Raw genomic sequence first — 8,834 nt, 5'->3', positions numbered from 1 at the left:
AGGCAATCCTCACATGCAATTGCTAAAGATCCTTACCCTACTCAATATCAAGCATCTCAATCAGTTTATAAATTGTGCATAAAAAGGTATATCTCCTAAGCACACATTCTAGCATTCCGCCCTAAGCAGATCCTTACTATAACTTCTAGAATGCATATCATACTATAGCACATATAACATATCAACATGTATGAGTATTTTGGGAATTACTTACTTGATGTCAGTTGATTACATTCATCGCATCCCCTTTCCTTCATAAAAACCTTTTTAGGAAAGCATTTTCTTTTAAAATATTTTATCTATTCCTTAGTTTGAGTTTAGACACACCCGAGAGTGTGTACGAATCCAACAAACCAAGACTTTGATACCAACTTGTAACGTCCCAAAATTCATACCAAAATTTTTATTTAAAAATAAACGCATTTGCTCAAATTAAAACTTCAATGATCTAGATAAAACCATTTGTTCAAAAAAAATTATAATAGTAATGTCATGAAGTTATTGAGTACGGAAATCTCCAATAGATGTGATGCAATCATGTTGTGCCCTTCCTTTAATATAAGAAAACCTGAAACAATTTAGACATAATACCGTAAGCACAAAGCGTAGTGAGTTTCCCAAGATACCAAATACCATACATAAAATATTAGGTCTATTTCAACCTAAGTGAATGCTATAGACAAATCATAGTCTTACAATCAATTCATGCCATGGGTTAAATCATGGTCTTTACTTGTATAAGTGTCAGGGGCCAGATCTTGGTTTTCCATACAATGTTAGGGGCGAAACCTTAATCTTTCATGTAAATTTCAAGGGCCAAACCCTTGTCTTTCATGAAAAAGCTAGGGGTCCAAACATTGGTCTTTCATATAAATGTTAGGGGCCAAACAAATTTGTGATCCCAAGGATGAATAATTGAATTCACGCGCTCAAAACACCAAGAACATGAGGGGTAAGCCACTAAACCTAGATCTAGAAGAAGCCAACCAACAACATCTGGAAAAGGGAACTTACAATGGTCCATAAGGTGATCCTAAAGGTAGAGATGAGTTGCTTGCATGATCCTTGCACTAAGAACTTCTTCTTTTTCCTTTAAAGAACACCAAAATCACCAAATGAGCTTAAACTTGCAAATTAGAGGATAGGGTTTAATAATGGTTCCTTTGGACATGATGGAGGAAGAGGGTGGGGGAAACCCTAGCCATCACTTCCTTTAAATATGTCCTTATGCCTAAATATTAGGTTTTAGCTCTACTATCGTCGCCATGTCGTGACACACATGATGCCATGTCGTGGTGACCTTCAACGAAATACACGCTTCATGCAATTATCCATGTCGTGGTGATCCCTTCACCATGTCGTGTCCAATCTCAAATCTCAAAATTATTAAGTTAAAAATTCATACTAGAATCGGAAAAATGAGAAATGGAAAAATGGAAAAATGAGAATCACCAAAGTGTTTACATATGTTTTATACTTCGCATGGATGATAAATTCACCAATTACAACTCATATCTAAATGGGTTAATGATGGGTTTTATCCATAAGAACATCTTGTGTGCTCATGCAAACCCTAATGCTTGGATCTAGGTTTCTCTATTGTACATGCAATGTATCCAAGACTTACAATCTTAGATCTAACATATTATAAACTCAAAATAGGGTTTAGAGAATTACCTTTGATTGTTATATAGCAATAAAAATCTCAAATCCTCCTTGTAATGACATTAGAAAGCTTAGAGTCATAATTGTCACTCCTCTAATGGCTCACAAACACCAAGGGCAAGAGGATGAAGAATAAGGAGAGAGGAGGCTACCCAAAACGTCCAGAAACCCTAGTGGAACTCTTAGCCACGTTTTTGGAGCTTAAGGGTACTATATATACATGTAGGCTATTAGGGTTTTCAACTAGGAAACCCTAATCTGACTGCTTAAGCCCTAACCAGCCCATGGACCCTTTTAGAATATCCCTTAGATGATTTCTAATGGGTTTCCCCATAGAATTCCTCCAACCTATTATTCCAAGGTGATCCATAGCCCAAATGCAATTATCTTATAAGTACAGTTCCAGTCCCTTAAGTTTAATTAATCTCTTTTAGCTACAAAATTAATTATCAATTAATTCTTGACTAATATTAATTAAACAATATGATTTCTCCTTGAATATATTATTCTCATAATATATTAATAAATCATAATTAATCCTTTCTCTTCATAATTCATCCTATCAAGTTGCTTTAGTGAAGGCAACCCAAAAGGACTATGCACCATCGGGTCAAGTACATACCAAAAATAATTATGGACTTAGACACTAATCCAACAGTCTCCCACTTGGATAAGTCTAATAACTATTCTGCGTATGACTTCAGATCCTGATCTGCAATTGTAGCTTTCAAAAACCACTGTCAACTCTGATCTTATCAGAAGCGTGTCCTTTAGATAAGGGATCATATATTCCTCCATTCTAGATATCGTATAGACCTGAGACATGGATTTCAATCATTCTCTCTATACTGTTTCCCGATTTTCGATTTATGACGACCGGCAACAGACTACATTTGAACACATCAAATTAGTCTCGGCTTGGCCAAGCGCTTAGGTGTCGTCACTAAATCATCGAGGGCCCACAGATATCGCTTTCATCCCACTTTGGATAAAAGGAACGGATAAACTTTGTTTCAATGCTTGCTTGTACTCACTCACCGAATCACACACAACAATATGTTTTATAACACCAAGTTACTAGTGCGTTTACATATTAACAATGTGTAACCGACTCGCAAGATACAACTCATACATCTCGGTTTCAAGAATAAAAGATATTATCGTCTCACCAATCACTCGTGATAAAATCCATGAAGTGATCCAAGTGAGCGTGGGTTTAATCCAATGCTTAAATCATATTCATAAGCACTCATGAACGACGCAGCAAACATTTGCTTATGTCTAATACACTTTAGACAATCCACACACCAATTCACGACAATCTTCATTCATACCTACTTCCAACATATGAACGACTGTGGTCCGTTCGAATAATTGATTGTTTTGAACCAATTAAATTATTCAGGAAGTCAAAACATGCAAAGTGAAACACAAGAATAATACTAATCCTATATGGTCCCAAACCTTTGAGTATAAATAAAACACCTTTATGTATCACCATATCGATTACTCATTATTTGTTGTTTCGGGTAGTCAACTTCTTTACTTAAATTATTACTGCACTTGTCCCATGCTCTCAGCATGCACACAATGTTTACCTACGGTCCTTACTTTGTGAATAGATCAAATGAACACATTTCCAATCATACTCATTTCACAACTCCCAATCCTTATCATAAGTATAAGAATATTAATTTTTTGTTACTTATGCTAGATTCTAACATTTTATGCAATGATTCTTTCATAAAGTCATAGCTCAAAATCATCAAGACTTGGCCAATCTCTATCAGAAACAATTCTATAGATATGATGTCTCTCACTCAAAGTACATTCCTTTGAACATCCTTCTTGCATAAAAGTTTCTAATCTAGACATAGATCCTCAATATCCAACTCTCAATATCAAACCTTTCCATATTTGCCATATGAAAACTTATTCTTAATATAATCTTATCTATTCATATTAATGTCGATATGGTCCATCCAATATCATACTTCCAACTACTGACAAGCGACCAATCCTTAGCGAGTTTTGGATCGTCCTTTGATAGTTGTTTAATTATATTAGTCAAAACCGATTCTTGTCCTTTTTTCCCTCTAAATGCGCTAGACATTAGGAAAAGTTAGAATGGTCAAATATTATAGCACTTGCAATCGATCCTTTACCCGAAGCGTATGGGACACGATGCATAATGTCTTACATAAAGATCTGATACTTTATCAATCTTTTGCCATAATATTTTATGTGTCACGTTCTCACAATTCGAACTATGAAGAGGGATGCCACAATCATAATCGAAATTTTGAGAACACACTATGTATCCTTGACTAACTTTATTAACATTCCACAACCTAAGCCTTTAGATTTGAAATGAAGCATAATATTCTCTCCCTTAATTATAGCAAAACAACTTTTCAACCCTTACGACTTTGCAAAGTATAACTCTTGTTTTCTATAATTAATATTGCTAACTTGCAATACTTGTCTTAATAATCATACAAGCACAACATTTATGCTCCCACTATCATGATGATTATCATATAAGCATAACACTTATGCTCCCACTAGCCTTGAGATGTATTCAGAAAACAGCTTAACTTCTAGAAAATAATACTTATTGAATTTCTTAAGGTCATATTTCTAATACTTAATGCTTTGATAATCTTTTATCAAAGCTTCTTAGTCTTATACACCTTTTCCTTAGATAGCTCATATGTGTATCTAAACAATTTAGACTAATTTCCAAATCTCACAATTCGAATCATGGAAAGGGATATCGTAACCATAATTGAATTCGAGAATACAATTTCACAATCACTATCTTCTTAAAATCTCTCTTAGTGAAAGCATTTCCTCACAGTCATTTTCATGAAGAATGGAATCTTATGACACTTAGATTTTAATGGTTTATGTGTTCCTATCCATGCGAATTTGTCAAAACCAAAGTTTGCGACAAATCCAAACTCATATGGACCGAAATTTCTCAATCTTGATTTCTTGCCTTATGGTAACACGGGTGCGCACCATGTCTTCCAAGTAGTTAAGCAGCTCACCCTTTCCTATCAATGTACTTTCCATTGATCATGGTGCTTGCCTTTTATGCGTTCAAATGAGAACTCATAGAACTCACATGCATAATTAACTCAATTAGAACGGTCACAGAAACAAGATATTGTCAACACGATAGGTTGTAAACCTCAAGTCGTGTGCTAGTGATGATTGATAAGGTTAATTCTTGATTAGTTCTTGAAACTTTTCAAGACCATTAAGACTCCCACTGACTCCTTGACATATATTATTCTTTTGTCAATAAACATTTCTCGACAAACAAATATTCAAGAGTTAGTGTAGCTTTTATCAAGATAAAACACTTCACAAAATTGGTCCTAGTTGGTCTTTGTCTTATCCAAGACATCACAACTTTCCAATTTCAAATATACAAGAATAAGAAAAACCTTTTTCCAAATTCCATATTTGATGAATGTTATAAACCTTCTTTAGACTTGTCACTCAATGTCACAATCTTAACTTTAAGACTTGTTTTTGGAACGAAGTATGATTGACTTCTTGATTTAACCATTTCTTCAATTATCGATTCCTCTTCTTAGACATATAATTGCACTAAGACTCACTTAGAGGATCAATTGAGATATGGTTCTTAATTATTAAGACCTATCATAAAACATAATAAAAGGTACTCTCCATTCTTCTTAGAATAGAGAATCTTTTATCTTTCTGCCTACTTGATTCTTCTTATTCGTTCTGCTATTGATTGAAACTCTTTCAATCAACTGAGAATTACACTTAATCTCATAAGAATAATCATATTTACTTAACCCTAGTAAATCATGACAAATATCTTTGTTACTCTTGTGGTGGCCTTAATCAACACACAACCTTGTGTACTCGATCTCCTAGTCCTTCACTTGACACTTTGTCAACGAATTATTCTAATTTCCAAATACGAAATTTCTCATTCATCATGTAACCAAGTTGTATGATTCCAAGTTTCTGTCCAATTGAAACTTGGGCGATGAGAAACTCTCCTTATTTGGTAAATTCTCGACATTTCCACAAATAACATAATTAAGAATCAAATTCATTATTGCTAATTATAAAAATTCAAACATCAATTTTTCATACATGCCATTGCAAGGATAAACAAATAAATAAAATCAAATTTTATTTTATTGCGGAAAAATTTATCCTTACAATGCAATTCACTGAAAAACTATACATATTTCTTAGCAATTTATTCTAACTCTAAGTAGTAGCTCAAGAATCCAATCTTCAAGCAATGCGATCGAAATCCATGTCTTCACGATTAGAATCTGCTCACTTCTTCCCTTAAGCTTCCTCTCTTTTCTTCGATCCTACAAAACATCGAAATGTAATCTTATCACATCATGTATTAAGAATCTAGAATAGGAACTTAAAAGAGTTAGTCAATGGATTTTACCTAAAGTAGATCCATACGTTTTGACTATCCCATCTCTTAGATCTCTTAGGTAAATAGGGCAGCTTCGTCTCCAATGCCCCTTCTCTTGGCAATAAAAGCAAATTGACACTTTTGGAACAACACACAGAACCACTTCTGACTTTGCCTTTCTCTTATGATCAAACTTTTCGATCATGGCATGCCTTTCATTGCCATTGCCTATATCCATAGAGGTCTGGAAGGCAGATCCACCAATCAACTTTGCTTTTCCAGTGCGCCAAATCATTGTTGATTTAGCAGCAATAAGCATATAGGTGAGATCAATGAGGGTTACGTCGTGGTTCATCATATAGTATTCTCTTACGAACTCACTATATGAGTCATGAAGTGACTGAAGAACCCAGTCAACAGCCAGCTCCTCACAGACAACAGATCCTAACATTCTTAATCTATCAATGTGTGACTTCATCTCTAGGACGTGTGCACACACTGACTTTCCTTCTTCATGTTTACTTGCCAAAAGGGCTTGAGTGAGTTTGAACCTTTCAATCTTTTGAACTTGTGGGTTAGGGAGAATAATTGGAGGAGGTGGAGCAAGTGATGCATGATTTCTTGTTCCTTGATCGAATCGTGGAATATCATCTTCATGTGGAAAGCTTGTTCCATGGGATTTAGGAATACCATAGTTGTCATACTTTGACATCTACAAAATGGGAGAAAATAAATTCAAGTTAGCTGATTGAGTGAGTCCTTGATAAATCACCCAAATGAGATATTAAGGCTACGACCCAACACAATACTCTACAACCTAGAAAAGGGATGCCGTAATCTAGTTGCAGAATATTTGAAGGTAGGTAAATGACGATTTACCAATTTCCACCATGAAAAACGAAAAAAGAAATTTAAGATTTAAATCCATTGAAAATTCCTAGATCTTTTGAGATTCATTGAACATTTCAATGGCATGTTTAAATCTCGATATGCCCCTCCAGTTTGTGACTGGGATACCGAGGATCACAAAGCGGGTGTGAATAATCATGCAAACTTACATGGTGCCCCCACATGTTACAGTCACCTATTCGATGTGCCAGTTAACCACACATACTCCACCGAATTATGAAAAACATTGAGTCACCCTTTGCTACCTTTGCTTAGAACCATTTAGTGTGTCGGTTAACCACACACGCTCCACTAACATCTTCGCAAGGGCACAAAGTGTAATTTCATGGAACTGCATCAATTCACTTTTTCCTAAAGTAACCAAGATTGGGAATTTTGTAAAAGCATTTAGTTACTTTTGTACTTCATTATACTTATAATGGAAGTTTTATGTCCTATCCTACCCGTTCGGCTAACGACCCTCCACTAGTCAAGAGTGCGGTGGGTAAGAGTGGATACCCATTCAATCGCCATTTTATAGGCAATTTTCTTAAACACCCCTTATAGACCAGCTTCGTGAATGAGGCCTACTAACGGTAAGACTGACTGTTTACTCATACGTATATAATACTAGACTTTTAATGTTATATATAGTATAAGGTGTAGTTTATACTTTTAAAATACTAGGTGTTCTAATTTAATAAATTATACTTTTAATTTAATTAAATGTAAACCAAAACTTTATGGGTTTATTAAATCTCTTTTAATTAAACACCTTAATTAATTAATAAAACCATAAGGGTGTGATTTGAACATTTCAAAACAATACTAGGGTTTTAGAATTTAACATTTCTAAATTAAACTTTTAATCAACTTTTAAATTCAAAAACTTGAGGGCAAGTTATGAAACATTTCAAAACATTAGGGTTTTAACTATTTAAATTTCAAAACAATTAATTTTGACATTATCTATATTTGATCTAATTTCAATTTCTTGCAAGATAAGTTACCCAATTAATACAAATAATCAATCTTTAATCATATAAGGAAGTTATTATCTAATCAATTGGTAATTATCTTGTGTTTTGGCAAGGATAATCTTTTAGAAACATTAAAAAACGTATTTTATAAGTTTAAAACGAATATGGTAATTATCCTTAAGCAAAACAACAATAAAATCCAAAATTCCCTCTGTCTGACGCTCCGACTCGCCGAGTCACACATTGGAACTCGTCGAGTAGGGCAAACTCACCGAGTCCATATAGTGACTCGCCGAGTCAGTTCGAACAGAAGGCCAGAATTCGATTTTCAGTTAATAATTCAACATAGTATCACATACAATAGAAACCAATCAAGGCTCTGATACCACCGATGGGTTTTATCCATAAGAACATCCTATGTGCTCATGCAAACCCTAATGCTTGGATCTAGGTTTCTCTATTGTACATGCAATGTATCCAAGACTTACAATCTTAGATCTAACATATTATAAACTGAAAATAGGGTTTAGAGAGTTACCTTTGATTGTTATATAGCAATAAAAATCTCAAATCCTCCTTGTAATGACTTTAGAAAGCTTAGAGTCATAATTGTCACTCCTCTAATGGCTCACAAACACCAAGGGCAAGAGGATGAAGAATAAGGAGAAAGGAGGCTGCCCAAAACGTCCAGAAACCCTAGTGGAACTCTTAGCCACGTTTTTGGAGCTTAAGGGTACTATATATACATGTAGGCTATTAGGGTTTTCAACTAGGAAACCCTAATCTGACTGCTTAAGCCCTAAGCAGCCCATGGACCCTTTTAGAATATCCCTTGGACGATTTCTAATGGGTTTCCCCATAGAATTCCTCCA

This window comes from Lactuca serriola, chromosome 5 (genome assembly GCF_051521515.1).
Source record: "Lactuca serriola cultivar US96UC23 chromosome 5, Lser_US96UC23_V15, whole genome shotgun sequence".
NCBI classification, from domain to species: Eukaryota; Viridiplantae; Streptophyta; class Magnoliopsida; order Asterales; family Asteraceae; genus Lactuca; species Lactuca serriola.
This window is presented reverse-complemented; position numbering follows the sequence as displayed.